Here is a 20643-nt window from a genome sequence, read left to right as displayed (position 1 = left end):
GTGCAGGTTTTCGAGCTGAAAGTGCGGATTTCATCCCTGACTTCGGAGGCAGGGGCCCGAGCGGTGGAGGAGTTCAAAGCCTCCTCCGAGATGGAGGATCTAAGGTCCAGTTCGGTCAGGATGCATTCATCAAGGATTTTGAACTCTGTCAAGAGAGGGTGGCTGGGAAGTTTCCCGAGTTAGATTTCGGCTTCCTGAACGAGGCATCCGATGATGAAGCTGGACCATCCGAAGCCGCTGTCGGTCCTCCTCCAGCCAGGACCTCGTCGACTGCTGCGGTCGCCGCTGACGATCTTTTGGGGATGCCGAGCCCCTCTACTTCTGCCCCAGAGGTTCGAAACCTCTAGCTTTGTATTTCTCCTTTGTGGTGATATATACATTTCTTTTGTTCTCTTGTACTTGAAACTTATTTGATCAATGAAGCTGGATTCATCTTTACGGAGGGTCCCTCCCCTCTTTTCGTATTCTTTTCCTTCTTTTTGTCCTCTTGTATTGATTTGAGTCATGGCACTCTTGTCTTCCAACAACAGTGTCCTGTCAAAGCTCTTCCCCTATCAGAGGGTATTCCCATGAAGTCGATGATACGAGACCTCCAAAGGAAAGTTCGTCGGTTGACAGGGAAATCTAAAAAGCTGGAAGACGAACTCCACCGGCTGAGGAAGAGCCACTCAGAAGTTACTGCGAAGGCTATTTGCCTTCAGGACCTCCACAAAAAGGGGCTCATGGAATTCACCTGGAAGAAGGCTGACTTCATGACGGAGCTCGAGGAACTCTGGAAGTGTGCCAGCGATCGATCTTGGGGTCAGGCTTCCAAGATCAGCTCTCTCAAGATCGATCTGGCGGCTGCACGGGAGAAGATCGGCCAGCTGGAAGGAAGCTCGTCTTAGCTCACAGTCCAAGCCGACCACGATCGAGACTGATCAAAGAAGTTCTCCGACCTTCAGAAGCAGCTGCAGGATGCTGAGGCGAACTATAATGCCTATCGAGTCGACTGGAGTGGGCAGGTAGAGGACTACTGAAGGAAGCTCCAGACGGTGACCGATGAAGTAGCCCACCTTCGGAGGCAGTTGTCTGGGAGAGTCCAGCCTGCCTCTGCACGAGGCTCCGATGAGCTCTGCTCCTTGAGGAAGACTATGGCGGAATTGTCTGTGGCCCTTGGGTGGGGGAGGTCGAACTGCAGCGGCTGAAGATTCAGCTAGTCCACGAGCAGCAGGCGGTCAAGGATGCCGAGGCAGAGTTTGAGGTCCTGAGGAGGAGGCTTCGAGAGTCAGAGGACGAGCGCCGGTGGTTCCACCGGATGTTCCAGGATATGCTGCTGAAAAGAGGAAACTAGAAGAGGAAGTCGAAGATTTAAGGCAATCCATAGCAAGGGCCGGAACTGAGAGCTCGAAGTCAGAAGAAACTGGGCTTCCTTAGAGCCTCTTCTTCTTCTTTCTTTTTCCTCTTCTTTTTTTTGGCCTTTAAGGCTTTGTAATGCATACTTCACCAATAAAATGTGAATGAAATCGTTTATTACCTTGCCCATTCTGGTATTGAATGGTTGTTTACCAAACTCCATTTGTCTTCCATCTTGTTTGGCATCGACGTAATTTGTAATCCCTTGCTGATTCTTGCGTTGATTCGTCGTTCATCGAACTTCTTCTTTTATCTTTCGTCTTGTTCGTTGCCGACATAGTTTGAAGATTCCTGGTTGCCGCCGTGTCGATTTATCCTTAGGGACTAGAGATTTTCGACAAGAATTTTCTCTCTCATCGGGACGAGGTCCCTTGTGCCTTTGATGTGGTTCATTTTTCACCTATCGCCGATGTAGTTCATCACCTTTTCTTTTCGTCTCCCCTTTTCTTCTGTGTTTGAGTGAGGGTCTTCCCTCTGCTCTTGATGGGGCCGTGAGAGTGTGGAGGAGCCATTGAGGAAGTTTTTCTCCTAGTCGATCAATCGAGTCTTTGTTTGCGTCGGGACGAGGTCCTTCCCTCATTCCCGACAGTCGGTTTCAGCTCGTGTCAGGATGAGGTTCTCCTCCTGTTCCTGACAAGGCTGTGGGGGCACATAAGGGCCGTTGTGAGGGCCTCTCCCCTCATCTGATCTTTAGGAAATCGGATCTTCGACTTTGCTCACGTTAGGATGAGGTTCTCCTCCTGTTCCTAACAAGACTGTGGGGGCACATAAGGGCCGTTGTAAGGGCCTCTCCCCCCATCCGATCTTTAGGAAACTGGGCCTTCGATTTTGCTCATGTTAGGATGAGGTTCTCCTCCTGTTCCTAACAAGGCTGTGGGAGCACATAAGGGCCGTTGTAAGGGCTTCTCCCCCCATCCGGTCTTTAGAAAACTGGGCCTTCGACTTTGCTCATGTTAGGATGAGGTTCTCCTCCTGTTTCTAACAAAACTGTGGGGGCACATAAGGGCCGTTGTAAGGGCCTCTCCCCCATCTGATCTTTAAGAAATCGAGCCTTCGACTTTGCTCATGTTAGGATGAGGTTCTCTTCCTGTTCCTAACAAGGCTGTGGGGGCACATAAGGACCATTGTAAGGGCCTCTCCCCCCATCCGATCTTTAGAAAACTCGACCTTCGACTTTGCTCATGTTAGGACGAGGTTCTCCTCCTGTTCCTAACACGCTTAGTTTCGTTTGTATGGGGGAGTTATCTCCCATCGTTGTAAGCTCATACCAAAAGAAATAATACACAAATATGAAGAGAATTTTCATTCAGGGCAAAGTTATTGGTAATACATTCATAGATTTTTCAAACTCTATAACCGTGGAAGGTCTGCTCCTCACCGAGTTCCCCCCGAGACGGAGTTGATAATCCCAATCGGAGGCCGATCTTCTGGCTGCTCCTCCCTCCTTGGCAGTTCCGACTGCGGTGGGGCCCTAGGCTGATCTTCTCTTCCTTCAGGTCAGCGTCGAATGAATCTGTCGAGCCAACCCCGTCTGATGAGCTCCTCGATCTCATCTCAGAGCTGAATACACTCCTCTATATCGTGGCCATGGTCACGATGATAGAGGCAGAATTTGTTCGGGTTGCATTTTTTGGGGTGCGAGCGCATCCTCTCCGGCCTTGGGAGCTGCTCTCTGACCTCCATCAGCACTTGAGTTTTCGATGCATTGAGAGGGGCGTAGCTGTGGAATCTCCCTGGAGGAGAGCCTCGTCAAACTCGATGGTCTGGGCTTCTCTGTTTATGAGCTCGGGGAGGAGTCCGGGTGCGCCCGTGTCCGGGAGGAGTTCGAGAGCATGGTCGAGCTTCACTCGGCCCTTTTTCGACTGCGAGCTTGCTCGAGTCTCCCGCTTGCCGCTCTCTCGCGGTCTCCTCGTCCTTCATCTTGAAGGCTTCTTCCGCTCGGACATATCCTTCGGCCCGAGCCAGCAAATCGGCAAAATTTCTGGGGTACTTCTTTTCCAAGGAGAACAGAAGGTCGTTCTTCTGGAGGCCGCCCTTCAGAGCGGCCATCGCGACTGATTGGTCCAAGTTCCGAACCTCCAATGCAACGATATTGAAACGGTTAACATAAGCCCAGATGGATTCCCCCTCCCTTTGCTTGATGTTGATGAGGGACTCCGAACCTCTCCGGGGACGCCGGCTGCTAACAAAATGAGCCACGAACTGGTGGCTTGATGTGCAAATCTTAAAATTTGTAAATAAAACCGCAAGCACACAGTGTGCAGAGTAGCACGACCAGCGAGTACGGGTCGATCCCACAAAGACTTGGTTTAAAAATAATTTTCAAATGTATGCTCAAGCGAGCTTTAACGAAAATCGAAAATCGAAAGTTGTTTGCTAAAGACAATAAGACTAAGGATCTAGGATTTTTGAATCCACTAGATCTAGATTAGGGAATTCTACCTAGAATTTTTCTTATTGATCCTAACGACTACTCCTCTTGTCTTTCCCAAGCATAGATTATGAAGGGACTAAGGCCCAACGATAACCCATCAAGATTCTTTACAGGGGAGTAGTAACTAGGATCCCTTAGGATTTTCTCCTCCTATGCACTGAATCAAGCATGAACTATGAACGGACTCTGACCCAACTGTAGTTCATCAAAAATTCTTGGCAAAAGAGGAAGAAAAAGAAACCCTAAGAAAAAGAAAGAACCCTATGTAAAACCCCTACTCATGATCTAGCTTCATCGCAAACCCTAGAAGGGATGCTTAGCTAGACATGATCTAAATCTACTTGCAAAATTTAAATGCAGAAATAAACTACCCTAATTTCATAAATTAAACTATCTTAATTGCATAAATTTAAACTGCATAAATTAAACTATCCTAATTGCAAGAAAAATAAATTGCATAATGTAAAGAGATAAAATTACATAAAAATAAGATTTTATAAAAAAAAAATTATTACAAAAACTTCAAAGCTCGAGACTTGAGAAGAAAGCTAAAAACCCCACTATCTAGGGTTACAAGCTTGATCGGAAGGCAAGAATCATTAAAACAAGGGCCTTTGGGGGCTTTTTATAGGCATTTAGGGGTTATAAGATTTTCAAAACTTTAGATGTGGGACTAAGAGATTTTAGAGGGCTGTTAGGGGGGTTTAGGGGCTCAAATCTCGCTCAAAAAGCACTTAAATCCATCAAGAAACCTTAGAAATTGTTTCAGCCGTCCGATCTTCATCTAAAGGACCCAATTCATCTAATAAATCAAGCCGGAAGCGATTCTGGGCCGTCGGATCACGATCTGGGTGAAGCGCTGCCGTTGGATCGCGCTGCAGAGATGGGATCAGGTCGGATGCATCGCGGACCATCCGATCAAGGCGCTGGAAGATTTCATCCGTTGGATCGCACTGCAGAAGGATCCCGTGTTGTCCTAGTGTTTATTGATTCTTGCAATTGCCTTGATTACGGTTGGATCTTGACCGGCTGCGATGGTGGCCGTCCGATGGTGCAAAAATGTGGAGCGTTGGATCTTGATCAGAGAAGATCGGACCATCGAGTGATGGGAAGTTATCAGGTTGCCCTTCGGACTTCTTCTCTCTCCTCATGAGCCCCGGACCGCGCGCGTGGATCGGGCTCGCGATGCGTTGCGGTGAGTCGAGACTCACTGATTGGCTGGTTTATGGTGCGCCGATGGATCCATGGTCCAGGCGCCTGTTGCTGTGGACCAGGCGGCTAACCAGATCACCAAATCAGTTAATTTTTGACCAATTTTGACCTGATTTGACTCGGGTTTGACCTAATTAAGTCTTCTTTCTTCATTCTTTAATTCCTGGGTCAATTTAACTCCGTTTTACGTAAAATTTGCACCGTTGGAATCCTCTTTCCTTGTTCTTTCTATTGATGACCTCTTCTTCTGCAAAATATAATAACAAGTATCAATTTCCTAATAAAGTTAGATAATTTAGATATTAATTGATACTTTTTATGTCAATTTGTGACATAAATCACACCCCCCAACTTAATCATTGCTAGTCCCTTAGCAATGTACCAAAATAAGATCATATTCCAAAAAGATCCTTCCTTTGCAAATTAATTTAAGATCGAAATTCAAGAAGTTTTCTAGTATTACTAAGTAATGAGCTTCGAATTAGAATCGGTAGTTAGTCTACTTAGGAGCTTTCTTAGAGTACACTTAAAGTTTTATAGCACTTGTGTGAGTGATAACTAACTTAGTATTTCAGTATTAACTTGTGCAGGACAATTGTATCATTTTTCATAACTTAGTTCGATTAATGTTCTATACACCCCAGATTAAACAAAGAACTAAGGTAGCTTTCACACTTTTTTTTTTTGCTGAGCATCCTGGCCTTCCCACCACCGTTTGACGCGAATCTCAACACTTGACTTAGGTGAAGAGACCCGGTTACTAGGCTTAGGGCAATCCACATTTACTCTGTGTTTTGCATTTTATTTCAAGCAGGTAGCTCTTTCCTTAAATTTAAATTTCTTCAATTGGGGTGTAAAGAAAATTATCTAATTTAAATAATATTCAAATCTTTAATTGGCCTTACAATTAACACCTACTTTACCTTGTTAGTGTGCATGTGCAATTGGAAGTGCTAATAGTCTTTAAATGACCTAGGCCACCAAGAGTCTAACCAGCTAATCTTCTCCGTGACTCACTACATTTATTAGCAAATACTTTCTAACTTACTCTTATTTCTTTTCTAGATTAATTTATTTCAAAAAAAAAAATTTTAATATATTAAATGCAAGAAATAACTCATAGTGGAAGGAAAAGAAAATGATAACACCTGATTTTGTTCAAGCTCTCCCCCCAACTTGACCGACATTATCCCCAATGGAATTTATCTAATTTATTTGTCCTAAGCAAACTGAAAACAAAAAAAAATATTAGAAATTAAATAAGCTGGGTTGCCTCCCAGAAGCGCTAAGTTTTATGTCTTCAGCCAGACCAAACCTCGAAGCAATTTAATCAGAATAAGTTGGTTCATAAAGAACCATGGCATCTTCAACAGTCTCGACAGGTAATTCCAAGAATGATTTTAAACGTTGACCATTAACTTTAAAGATAACACCATTACTTGGGTTTTCTATCTCAACAGCTTCATGTGAAAAGACTTCCTTTACTAAAAATGGTCCTGTCCATCTAGACCTAAGCTTTCCTGGAAACAGATGTAATCTAGAGTTATATAAGAGCACCTTTTGTCCGATATTGAAAGTTTTTCTCATAATTGATTGATCATGAAATGCTTTGGTTCGTTCCTTGTATATCCTTGCATTTTCATAGGCTTTATTTCTAAGTTCTTCTAATTCATTCAACTGAAGCTTCCTATGGTTTCCAGCGTCGTTCAAATTTGTATTTAGTTGTTTGATGGCCCACATGGCTTTGTGTTCTATCTCAATAGGCAAGTGACATGGTTTACCAAACACAATCCTATAAGGAGACATTCCTAGATTGGTCTTGAAAGTGGTTCGGTATGCCCAAAGTGCATCAATTAATTTCAAAGACCAATCCTTTCTATTGGCACTAACAGTTTTTTCTAGGATCTGTTTGATTTGTCGGTTTGACACTTCAACTTGCCCACTAGTTTGAGGATGATATGGTGTGGCCAATTTGTGGGTGACATTATACTTTTTCATCAATATTGCAAAAGATCGGTTACAAAAATGGGTTCCCCGATCACTAATGATTGCCCTAGGAATACCGAAACGGGAGAGAATATTTTCTTTAAGAAACTTAATGACCATTTTGCTATTGGGTGTTCTACATGCAATTGCTTCTACCCATTTTGAAACATAATCAACTGCTACTAGAATATATTCATTTCCAAAGGAATTTGAAAATGGTCCCATGAAATCGATCCCCCAAACATCAAAAACTTCAACTACCAAGATTGGGTTGAGTGGCATCATGTGTCGCTTGGTGATTCGATCCATTTTCTGACATTGAGCATAATTTTTACAATATTCATGAGCATCCTTAAACAAATTGGGCCAATAAAAATCATATTGGAGAACCTTAGCAGCAGTTTTCTTAGACGCGAAGTGACCCCCACATGCTTGATCATGACAAAAAGATAAAATATTCATGACTTCGTTATCTGGGATACACCTTCTAATAATTTGATTAGGACATTGTTTAAAAAGATAAGGATCATCCCAAATGAAATACTTCACTTGGGCAAAGAATTTATATTTATCCTGCTTAGTCCAATGAGAAGGTATTTTACCTATGTCTAAATAATTTACAATATCAGCAAACCAAGGTTCAGTAGACACAGACGTGAGTTGCTCATCTGAAAAAGATTCATTGATGGGTGGTTCACTAGATAGTGCGACTGGAATTTGGGACAAATGATCTGCTACAACGTTCTCAGTGCCTTTCTTGTCCCTAATTTCTAGGTCAAATTCTTGAAAGAGCAAAATCCATCTGATTAAGCGTGCCTTGGCATCCTTCTTTGCTAGGAGATGTCTAATGGCTGAGTGATCGGTATAAACAATGGTGTGGGTCCCAACCAAATAAGATCTAAATTTTTCTAAAGCAAAGACAACGGCAAGGAACTCCTTCTCAGTTGTGGTGTAGCTAAGGTGCACATCATTTAAGGTTTTACTTGCATAATATATCACTCTAGGCAGCTTATTTATTCGTTGACCTAAGATTGCGCCCACAACATGATCGGACGCATCACACATTAATTCAAATGGTTCAGACCAGACAGGAAGATGAATGATTGGAGCTGATACAAGTGCTTTTTTTAGAAATTCAAAAGATTCCAAACACTCATGAGTAAATTCAAATTTGGTATCCTTTGCTAAAAGATTAGTCAGTGGACGTGCTACTTTGCTAAAGTTGGCAATAAACCTTCTATAGAATCCAGCATGACCTAAAAATGAACGTATTTCTTTCACAGATTTAGGTGGTGGAAGACTTGCAATTAGATCTATTTTGGCCTTGTCCACTTCAATCCCCTTTTTAGAAATGACATGGCCAAGAACTATTCCCTGTTTGACCATAAACTGACATTTTTCCCAGTTGAGAACTAAGTGCTTCTCCTTACATCGTTCTAGAACTAATTGCAGGTGATTCAGACACTCGGAGAAGGTTAGGCCAAAAACAAAAAAGTCATCCATAAAAATTTTTAGAAATCGTTCTATCATATCTGAAAACATGCTGATCATGCATCTCTGGAAGGTTGCCGGTGCATTACATAGTCCAAAGGGCATTCGTCTATAGGCAAAAGTATCAAATGGACAGGTGAATGTAGTCTTTTCTTGATCTTCAGCGGCTATGGGGATTTGGTTGTAACCGGAGTATCCATCAAGAAAATAGTAAAACTCTTGTCCGGCTAGTCTTTCCAACATTTGATCAATAAATGGCAAAGAAAAGTGATCTTTCCTTGTCGCAGCATTCAACTTTCTATAGTCTATACAGACCCTCCATCCCGTTTGGGTTCTAGTTGGGATAAGTTCGTTTGCATCATTTTGGACCACTGTTACCCCAGATTTTTTGGGTACTACTTGAACTGGGCTTATCCAAGAGCTATCAGAAATAGGATAAATTATTCCACTATCTAGGAGTTTCAGAATCTCCTTTTTAACTACATCCTTCATAGCTGGATTAAGCCTTCTTTGGGCTTCTCTTGTTGGTTTAGCCTCTTCCTCTAAGTATATTCTATGTTGAACTATAGAAGGGCTTATTCCTTTGATATCTGCTATGGTCCAACCTATTGCTTCTTGATTTGCTTTTAGAACTGACACTAACTCCTCCTCTTGCTTGGGATCTAGGTCTGATGCAATAATTACAGGCAAAGTTTCTTTGGGTCCTAGATATGCATACTTGAGATATTCTGGGAGGGGTTTCAGTTCTAAAATGGGTGCTTCCTCTATCGATGGTTTAGGTGATGATTTCACCATCTCAATGATTGGTTCAGTAGGAAGTGTCGATTCCTGATTAATCTGATTTTCTTTAAGTATTTCATTGACATCCTCAGACTCATGGATTAACCAGGGGTTAGACTCTAGGTCGACTTCATCATCACTAATGTCAATGGATTCATAAATACCATCTTGGACTACATTGACATCAGCATGAGAAGAGGATTCCTGTTCTAAGTTAAAAACATTAAGCTCAATGGTCATATTCCCAAAGGATAACTTCATTAGACCATTTCGACAATTGATTTCAGCATTGGTCGTAGCTAAGAATGGTCTTCCTAAAATGATAGGTATATGTCCTTTAGGATTCGCAACTGGGTCAGTCTCTAAAACAATAAAATCTACAGAAAAAATAAAATTTTTAACCTTTATCAGAACATCCTCGACCATTCCCTTAGGGATCCTGAGAGATCTATCGGCTAACTGTAATGTGATCCCAGTAGGTTGAAGTTTTTCTAATCCTAGTTGCTCATACACCGAATATGGAAGGATATTCACACTAGCTCCTAGATCTAGCAAGGCCTTTTTTATATTAGTTTCTCCAATAACACAAAAAATTGTTGGAGCTCCAGGGTCCTTATATTTAATTGGCACAGGGCTAGATAGGTATGAACTGACACTTGCAGCCAAAAATGCTTTCTTTGGTACATTAGTGGTCCTTTTCCTAGTGCAAAGATCTTTTAAAAATTTGGCATAAGTTGGAACCTGATGGATTATATCTAAAAGAGGAATATTAACTTGGACTTATTTAAATACCTCTAAAATTTTGTCTAAATGTTCAGATTTATTGGATTTCAGTCTGTTTGGAAAAGGAGCTCTAGGACTTTTAAGTACTGGACTAGGTGAATTTTCAGTTTCTGGTGCTTGAGGTTGAAAGGTAGTAGTTTTAGAAGGTGACTCGACAGATGAGTCCTCTATATCATCAAGTGCAACTACCTTATTGTCTATTTGTTTTCCCGATCTTAAGGTATGAATGGCATTTACACCATTAACTTGGTTTCCTTGTTGGGGTCGTGGACCATTTTGGTTCCTAGGATTTGGCTCAGGTTGGTTAGGTAACCTACCATGTTCTCGTTCACTAATGGTCGAAGCCAGCTGTCTTACTTGCATTTTCAGACGGGCTATAGCTTGGGTGTTATTATTTATGAATTGACCCGTGGTTTGCATAAAGCTGGTATGTGTCTTCATCATGGCTTCTAGGATTTTCTCTAAAGAGGTAATTTTTTTGTCATTATCATGGAAGCCTGGCGGGTTGTTCATCACTGGGTTGGACCTTAGATTTTGCTGATTGAAATTTGGATTGCCTACATTAGGATTCTGGGACCATGAGAAATTCGGGTGATTCCTCCAACCTGGGTTATATGTGGGTGCATAAGGATTGTTCAATGGTCCTTGATAGGTGGCATTCACCTGTGCACACTCATTCGAGTAGGAACATTCTTCTAAGACATGGTCTGGTGCATTGCACCCTTTACACATGGGTGCAGATATTTGATTTACATTGGCTGGTCTCTGTAATTCTAAGGCTTCCAATCTACGTGTTAAGGTTGCAATCTTGGCCTCTGATGCTAGGGTTGGTTAAATTTGATGCATTCCTCCTCTTGAAGGTGTAGCTTTATCAGGTTCCCTAGTTGTTTCCCACTGTAAATTTTTCTCGGCTAGGTCTTCTAAGAATTGCCAAGCTTCAGTAGTTTCTTTGTCCATAAATTGGCCTTGGCACATGGACTCTAGCATGGTTCTTGAGTTTGAATCTAACCCCTCATAGATGATCTGGCATAGTCTCCAAGTTTCTATTCCATGGTGTGGGCATTGGGTCAAAAGATTCTTGAAACGATCAAAGTACTTCCAAAATGATTCACCAGCTAGTTGGTAAAATTGATTTATTTCATTCCTAATCCTAGCTGTTTTATGATGGGGGAAATACTTTTTCAAAAATATTCTCACAAAGCCCTCCCAGGTAGTGACAGAATGGTTTGGCAGACTATAAAGCCACTTCTTAGCATTATCCTTAAGGGCAAAGTTGATTAATCTAAGTTTGACCTCATCCTCTGTTAATTGCAGTTTCATGGTTGCACATACCTCCTCAAATTCTCTAATAAATATATAAGCATCCTCTAATCCTGTAAATTTTGGAAGCATATTTATGATTTGAGATTTGATTTCAAAATTGTTAGCTGTGGGTTGTGGCAACCTGATACAAGATGGTTGGATGGAGCCAACTGGATAACACAAATCTTTAAGGGTCATGGGTTGGATTGGTTCAGCCATTGGAACAACAGGAATTGACTCAATTCTAACTAGACGACCTGACACTCTTCTCCACACACGAGGTGTACGGTTCTCGATGTTTATACAATTTTTTTTATAAAATTTTTATGTATAAGAAAAAAAAAGAAAAGATAAAAAGTTCTAAAGAAAAGATCCTAAGGAGTCCTAAATCTAAAGAAAAGTAACCAAATTAATTTAAATTTTAATAATTTTTTTTTATTATTTTTCAAACAAGTGAAACAATAAATTAAACTCAATCTATCCTAGGGTTAACCTAAATCTAGACAGCTCCTAACTGTTCCAAGATGACCCTTCAAGCCTTCCAAGTGGAGATTGATCAACTAGTTAGCCAGGTAAGTATAAGAGGTGGGAGGTTCACTCATCGTTGCCTTTCTAGACACCAAACGAGTTGGCCAGGCCAGCAACTGAACCAATTTAACAAACCACCCTCAGGGACTTGCCTAGACACCAACTAATCAAACAACTCAAACTTGGTAGAACTCTTAGGGTTCCTTGTCCTATTGAGCTCGAATTCCTTAAGGTTGACGTCTAATTGATTTTAAGATTAAAGGTCTAGGTAATGCAATATGATGGAGATGGTTTTTGGGCTAAGGAAGGGTAATGAAATCTACACCTTATCTTGTTAATGGGTTGATGCCCTTAGATTAATTATGAAAATGCAAATGCAAATAAACAAGATGACCAAAAATGTAAAAGATTTTAATTTAGAATTTTTTTTTATTTTGATATTTTACTTCATGATTATGAAATGTCTTTTATTTTGTTTTATTTTTTATTTTTTATTTTTTTTTATGATTAAATAAATTCAAATGATTAGGTCTAAAAGGAAAAGTAATTAACTAAAAATAATAAAAGAGAAATTAGAAGCATACCTGAGTTTTCCAGCAATCACCAACTAAATCTAGAAACCTAAAGGAAAAAGAAAGAGAGTTATAAAGCACGAAGAACAAATATTTGAAAATAATTTAAAACGCCAAATCCCCGGCAACGGTGCTAAAAACTTGATGTGCAAATCTTAAAATTTGTAAATAAAACCGCAAGTGCACAATGTGCAGAGTAGCATGACCAGCGAGTATGGGTCGATCCCACAGAGATTTGGTTTAAAAATAATTTTCAAATCTATGCTCAAGCGAGCTTTAACGAAAATCGAAAATTGAAAGTTGTTTGCTAAAGATAATAAGACTAAGGATCTAGGGTTTTTGAATCCACTAGATCTAGATTAAAAAATTCTACCTAGAATTTTTCTTATTGATCCTAACGACTACTCCTCTTGTCTTTCCCAAGCATAGATTATGAAGGGACTAAGGCCCAACGATAACCCATCAAGATTCTTTACAGGGGAGTAGTAACTAGGATCCCTTAGGGTTTTCTCCTCCTATGCACTGAATCAAGCATAAACTATGAGGGGACTCTGACCCAACTGTAGTTTATCAAAAATTCTTGGCAAAAGAGGAAGAAAAAGAAACCCTAAGAAAAAGAAAGAACCCTATGTAAAACCCCTACTCATGATCTAGCTTCATCGCAAACCCTATAAGGGATGCTTAGCTAGACATGATCTAAATCTACTTGCAAAATTTAAATGCAAAAATAAACTACCCTAATTTCATAAATTAAACTATCCTAATTGCATAAATTTAAACTGCATAAATTAAACTATCCTAATTGCAAGAAAAATAAATTGCATAATGTAAAGAGATAAAATTACATAAAAATAAGATTTTATAAAAAAAAATTTATTACAAAAACTTCAAAGCTCGAGGCTTGAGAAGAAAGCTAAAAACCCCACTATCTAGGGTTACAAGCTTGATCGGAAGGCAAGAATCATTAAAACAAGGGCCTTTGGGGGCTTTTTATAGGCATTTGGGGGTTATAAGGTTTTCAAAACTTTAGATGTGGGACTAAGAAGTTTTAGAGAGCTGTTAGAGGGGTTTAGGGGCTCAAATCTCGCTCAAAAAACACTTAAATCCATCAAGAAACCCTAGAAATTGTTTCAGCCGTCCGATCTTCATCTAAAGGACCCAATTCATCTAATAAATCAAGCCGGAAGCGATTCTGGGCCATCGGATCACGATCTGGGTGAAGCACTGTCGTTGGATCATGCTGCAGAGATGGGATCAGGTCAGATGCATCGCGGACCGTCCGATCAAGGCGTTGAAAGATTTCGTCCGTTGGATCGCGTTGCAGAAGGATCCCGTGTTGTCCTAGTGTTTATTGATTCTTGCAATTGCCTTGATTACGATTGGATCTTGACCGGCTGTGATGGTGGCTGTCCGATGACGCAAAAATGTGGAGCGTTGGATCTTGATCAGAGAAGATCGGACCATCGAGTGATGGGAAGTTACTAGGTTGCCCTTCTGACCTTCTTCTCTCTCCTCATGAGCCCTGCACCGCGCGCGTGGATCGGGCTCACGATGCGTTGCGGTGAGCCGAGACTCACTGATTGGCTGGTTTATGGTACGCCGATGGGTCCCCATGGTCCAGGCGCCTGTTGCTGTGGACCAGGCGGCTAACCAGATCATCAAATCAGTTGATTTTTGATAAAATTTGACCTGATTTGACTCGGGTTTGACCCAATTGAGTCTTCTTTCTTCATTCTTCAATTTCTGGGTCAATTTAACTCTGTTTTATGTAAAATTTATGCCGTTGGAATCCTCTTTCCTTGTTCTTTCTATTGATGACCTCTTCTTCTACAAAATATAATAACAAGTATCAATTTCCTAATAAAGTTAGATAATTTAGATATTAATTGATACTTTTTATGTCAATTTGTGACATAAATCATGGCTCATCTGATCAAAAGAAAAGATGGTATCCGGCTTCAACGTCGAGTACCAATTCCTTGCTGCTCCCTTCAGGGTGGATGGGAAAGCTCAGCACAGAATGGCGTCTGGTGCGCCATGGAGCAGTATCATTGTCCGGAAGGCTTCCAGGTGGTCGATCGAGTCTGAGGTCCCGTCATAGCTTTCGAATTGGGAGAGCTTGAAGTTTGGCGGGATCGATTTCTGCATGATCATTTGAGAAAAAAGAGGGTCAATACAGATGTCCTCACCATAAGCAGGGGGAGCGTGGCGGAGTTCTTCAATCCGTCGATTCATCTCTTGGAGCCTTCGATCCAGGAAGTCCTTGCGACTACGGGTCTCGATGGTCTTCGGGCAGAATGGTGGTAGAGATCCTTCGAGAGTAGAATTATGATCAGACTGAGGGCTCTCCACCCTCGGATTCATCTTTTCGAGAAAGATGGGGTGACTGGCCCAAGTGGCCCGCCCTACCATCGGATTTTGAAATTCTGGCGACGTTCTCTCCAACTGCACCGACGCCTGCGACTGTTGTTGCTGTTGCATAGCCTGCACCACTTTTGTGAGGCCCCTGACCTGCTGAACCAGTAGGTCGAATTTCTCCGCTCCGACCGCCATTGCCGGAGGAGGAAAAGGAGCCTGAGAAACTGGAGGTGAGGCCGGAGCCTGAGATCTGGCCGCGGAGGCCGTGGATCGCCTGGTGGATGCTCTGCAGGGAGGCATCAGGTGAGGATCTAGTAGAAGAAGGAGAAGAGAATGTCGGAGAAGATGACTGAAATCGGTCCCGTTGAGCACTCCTTTAAGAACAAGGGTACTGTAAAGACACAGGCTCTTCCTCTAGCGTCAATTCTATTGGTACAGAATTCCGTCGAAGTCAGAGAACCTGGAGCTGGGATGACTACAGCCACCATCGGGACCTGCAAAGAAAGTCTAAATCAGAGTTGGGGGTGCTTTGGTAAGACCCTCCGATGCTCAAGTCAGTACTCTGCTTCAACAGAAATGGAGTGCTCAAGTGGAAATTTTGGCAGAGTTTTGAGATAGAGTTACCAGCTTAGAGAAGAACGTGTTTGGGGGTTTCTTATTTATAGACGGAGGATGTAACTGACCGACAGCGACGTCTATAACCGTCTGGTAGTGGACCGCACAGAGCTGCGTGGAGTTTGTTACGGAGAGTAGTGGCGTCAGGGGTCGTTCAGGGCCATGTGGAGCTTGTTGTGGAGAGTGGAGTGGTGTCCGTTGTCGGGACTTGCCAGAGAGTGGTGGAGCTGCATGAAATCCATTGCAGGGAGTGGAGTAGGAGGGTGGCTCTTATCGCGACTCGTCAGAGAGTGGTGGAGCTGCATGGAATCCGTTGCAGGGAGTGGAGCAGGAGGGTGGCTCTTGTCATGACTTGTCAGAGAGCTCGGATCCATCGGCTGGAGCTCGGCTGGGACATCTGATGGAGCGGAATGGCTCTCTATTGTTGGTCTGGGAGAAGCTCGGATGTCCCCAAAGCTGCTGACGAGTCTACTATTGTTGGGTAGCTTAGGCGCTGATACTACAGGTGGGAGTCACCTGCTGTAGAAACTCGGATAGAGACTTTTCGTTGGCGAAGTCCGGTAGGAATCCGATTGCTAGAGAAGTCCGTCTGGGATTCGTCCGATATGGAAAGTCGCCTGAAGATGATCCGTTGGGGAAGTTCGATTTTATGAAGGATCTGGTGGAGGGTCGGCTAGTGATGGACTTCGGATGGCGTTGGAGAGGTTCGACAGACATCGGAGGCGATCGGTCATTGTAGGAATCCAGCTGCTGGAGCCCAATCGTCGTAGAAGCTCATCCAATATCCAACCGCTATGGAGGTTCGATCAAAGTCTGGTTCTTTTAGAAGGCTGAAAGGAGACCGCTTATTATAGAAGCTCGATCGAAGGTCAGTTGTCGTGGGAGCTCGGAGTAGCGACCTGGCGATGAGTCCTATCCCATTGTAGAAGCTCGATCGAAGATTGGTTGTCGCGGGACCCGACTATGAAGAAGCTCGACTGAAGTCTACCTGTAATGGAAGTTCGGAAGGAATATGTTTACAGCAGAGGCTCGGATGGGATTTGCTTACAGTAGGGATCCGAGGTAGGCCGTCTGCTGTAAGGGTTCGGAGTAGACTGCTCGCAGCAGGAGTTCGGGGCAGACCACTCGTAGTGGAAGTTCGGAGTAGGCTACTCGCGGTATAAGTTCGGCTATCGCAGGAGCTCGACTGGAATCCTGAAGGCGGTCGACCATCGTAGAAACGTGGAAGGAGCCTGGTTACTGTAGAAATCTCGTTGTCAGGGAAGCTCGGATGCTGATGAAGCCCGAAAGAAGTTCGGGGGTAGTCGATTGCTATAGAAGGATGGCTAACAGCGAGGCTCAGAGGGCCTTTGGGGTGGCCCGATGGGTGAACACTAAGGCCCATCATCGAAGAAGTCCGAATGGTCGAGGGAGTTCGGAGAGGTGTCACGTACAAGGTCGAGAACCGGAGGAGCCTCGAAGGATCAGTCCTCTGCAGACTTCGGTCGGGGGGCACTTTATACCCAACAATTGATATCGCACTACTTAATAAACTTCTGTTATGTAAATGGTGGTGGAAATTGTTTACTGAAGCTCCCAAACCATGGAACATCCTAATTAAAGAAGGATATTATAAAAATCAAGAGGTATCAACAAAATCATTATGTCAAAAGAAGCTGTCCTGCTTTTGGAAAGATGTTCAGCAAGTTAAAATGTTGTTCCGATTCTTAGTAAAATTCAAGGTTCAAAATGGTCTGCCCACGCTTTTTTGGTACGATGTGTGGCTTCAAGATCATTCACTCATTGACCACTATCCTGGATTATACACTCTCTGTCATAACAAAGAAATGGTTATTGCAGAAGCCTTGGATGCACTCAAACATCATCAGTGTTGGCCTGTTAATACAGGCATGAATACACCTATGGAAATTCAGACATTCTGGCAGGAACTGTCAGTGGTGAATATCTCCCAACACCCCAATGAAATAGCAGGCACGTGGTTCACAACAAAAAAATTGCCAATCAGGTTTTGCTACCGATTTTTTCTTGGAGGGAATCGATTGCAGTACTGTACAGTGACATGGAGAATTAAAATTTCAGAGAAGGTCAGGTTCTTATATTTAGCTTATCAAGGAAAAATTCAAACCAAAAATAATCTCATCAAACAAGGATGGAAGGGTTTGGACACTTGTTCTTTATGTGATGCTGCATCAGAGACGGTGGATCATTTACTTATACAATGCACATTTGCAAGGAAAGTTTGGAACTAAATTCTGAAAGATTATCACCCAGAAGATCTCCCGCCCTCACAATCGGAACTATGGGATGTATGGCGACAACAGAACTTCAGGCGAAATACTCTTAAGGGATTGGACATGGTTATTGCAGCAGGACTTTGGAGCTTATGGAAAGAAAGAAATAAGCGTTGCTTTAATTTTCATCTTTTTCTTCCGAATTCGGTAGCTAAACAAACTGCTAGACTGTTCTTGACCTGGTCAGAACTTGCTCAGCAATCTGATGACGAATAGATTAAACCAGTTAGACAATCACTAGTGGATTTTTTGGGCAGACTGAACACCATCACTCCACCAAATCAGAGAACTTCTCACTGATAGGGGAACATTCTGATGGTCTCTAATGGAAAGGCACCCCGCATCCACAACATCATCCCCAACCAAACTCCATTACCTGTTGGGTGGATGTCTGGCTAGGACACCAGCTCCCAAGACCTTTCGATATCGTGTGTTGCAGCAGGAAGAAAGAAGAAATAAAATAGAAACAATCAAAATACATGGATAAGGCAAAAAAGGGCTCGCCTCCACGGGACATAGAAACTTTACTATGAAAAAGAAATTTTACAAGAGGAGATCTCACCCTCAACCCTCATACACTCAATTTCTCTCTCACAGAAAGTTCTCCCTCATAAAAGCTCTTTCTCAAGGAAAACCCTCTGAACCCCTGAAGTGACCGCAGTCTGCTGTCTAGGAGTCTCCTGCTCCTTCTCTCAATGCTGTGCGTCCCTCTCTCTTCATGGGTTCTCGGATTTTCTGCATGATGAAAATCATGTCGCACCACGCAAGGGTTCTCTCCCATGAAAACCAAGCCACGAGACCACACAGCTCCTCTATTTCATGATCAGGGGCTTTTATAAGCCTTAAAACCCTATTAGATCGTGTTTAGGAGTCCTAATTAGGTCCAAAATACTTCCTGAATCATCGAATCGAGATCGAGATCAACCCACACCATCCGATCGCGCTCCGATCCACAGAATGTTGTCGTGGATCATGAGAAACGCATAGGAAATGCCCACGCGATCCACAGACCCCTTTATGCACGGCCCGATCCACCATGGATCGGGCTATCGGGCTCCCAACAGGCCGTGCCGGCCTGGGCCATGCCCGTGCGTGGGCCTGGACCGTGCCCGCACCGCGCACCCGGGCCTGGGCCGCACCCCACATGCTCGGGCCTGGGCTGGGAGCCGCAAGCTGGGCCACACCCTGCCATGCCCAGCCGCACACTACCGAGCCTGGGCCACGTGCGGCCGCACCACTGCCACTCCGTCGGCCCACCACCGGCGGTCTTCCACTGCTTCGAATTTCATGCTGAGCTCCGTTTGAGGTGATCTTGATCTCGTTGGACTCTATTTTTCATCGTGAACCTCCCTGTGGCTCAATATGGACCGAATATCGAGGCATCAAATCCTAACATTACCTTTCCCTAATGCTACTGTTTAACTCCTACTTAATTTGTTTATTGTAATGTAAGTCACTCTATTATTCTATGTCTTCTACTATAACTTGAACTATTATGTACGAACCTATTTATATTTATGTTAATATAATTTGAGTTAGGTCTTCACTAACTCATTTACATTAAAAAAAAAAGTATTTGTTCTATGGCCATCCTTTTCGGAGATGTAGATCTTTTCGTCAGGAGTCCGTCGCTGCTCCTGTTGCTCAAATCATTTCATGTCCTTCTTCACCACTCTTGTCCACAAACCCAGCCACCATGGTCGCCGGCCTCCCTGATCATCCCACTCCTGACTACCCACTCCCAGGGAGTCCAAATAACTTGCATCCTGAGCCTCCAATCTGCAAGGCAAAAGCTTTTATCCCCATCTCTTGCAAATTATCGAAAACACACGATTATCTCATGAGTGTGGCTTTGGTGGTAGCTTCTAGGTGGCCTATCAAACCAGATGATGTTGCCCTAAAAGAAGTAGATTGCCCTACTGTCAAGGACGTCAGGCTGATAAGTCTAGAAAATGGAATTATCAAAATAACCCCCAAACTTTTAGTTACCAGGCTAAGCAAGGTGATTGACACACTGGTTGGATCTTCTCAATCAGCTTTTATTAAAGGGTGCAACATCTTTGAAAGTTACGTCACTGCTTCGGAAATTATTAGCCATCGCAAGAACTCAAAGATCAAAGCTATTTTGATGAAGATCGACTTTGAGAAGACTTTCGATAGCATCAGCTGGGACTTCTTATTTGCTCTTCTTAAAGCAAGAGGATTTAAGTTGAAGTTTATCAGTTGGATATCCTCTTTGATATCCAATTCTCAATCAGCCATTAATATCATTAATGGATCTCTTGAGAGGTGGTTCTCAAAAGGTGTGAAACAAGGTAACCCTATTTCACCTCTCCTATTTATCCTAGCTGTCGATGCACTTTTTCGGATGCTTGAAGTCACTACTTCGAACAAACTCCTCCATCTAGTAGGCCTAGAGTAATTGGAACTCAACCTTCACTCATTCAGTATGCAGATGATATAGTTATCATCTGCCAGGCTTTGCCAAGCCAAATCAACATTGTAAAGTTCATCCTATATAGCTTTGAATTGCTATTTGGTTTGAAGATTAATTTCTCTAAAATGCAGGTAATAGGAGTTAGTCTCAAGAAGATAGAGTCTAAATGCTGTGCCTCTATTTTGGGATGCCAAACAACTGATTTTCCAATTACCTATTTGGCTATGCCTCTCCATCACAAAACTCTTACTCCTCATTGCTGGAACCTTTTGATTAACAAAATTGAGAAGAAACTTAGTGGTTGGAAGAGGATGTTATTAACTTTAGCAGGCAGACTAACATTGATTAATTCCATTTTAAGAGCAATATCGACTTTTTGGATGTCGGTCTTTGCAATTCCTACTGTGGTGATTAAGAAGATTGATGGTCTATATCGAAGTTTTTCATGGAATGGTGGAA

At 42.8% G+C, this 20643-nt stretch overlaps 1 protein-coding gene and 1 non-coding gene across 2 annotated transcripts in view; both read left to right on the top strand.

The window, feature by feature from the left end:
- Nucleotides 1-20643, top strand: part of LOC105037798 (uncharacterized) — a 147534-nt gene that overhangs the window by 71225 nt on the left and 55666 nt on the right.
- LOC140852700 (small nucleolar RNA R71) lies at nucleotides 11127-11233 on the top strand. Its single transcript, XR_012135602.1, has one exon. It is a non-coding gene; the product is annotated as a small nucleolar RNA R71 (small nucleolar RNA).

This window comes from Elaeis guineensis, chromosome 11, assembly GCF_000442705.2.
Source record: "Elaeis guineensis isolate ETL-2024a chromosome 11, EG11, whole genome shotgun sequence".
Taxonomy (NCBI): Eukaryota; Viridiplantae; Streptophyta; class Magnoliopsida; order Arecales; family Arecaceae; genus Elaeis; species Elaeis guineensis.
The sequence above is the reverse complement of the archived record's forward strand: the minus strand, read 5'-3'. Positions and strand labels throughout refer to the sequence as shown.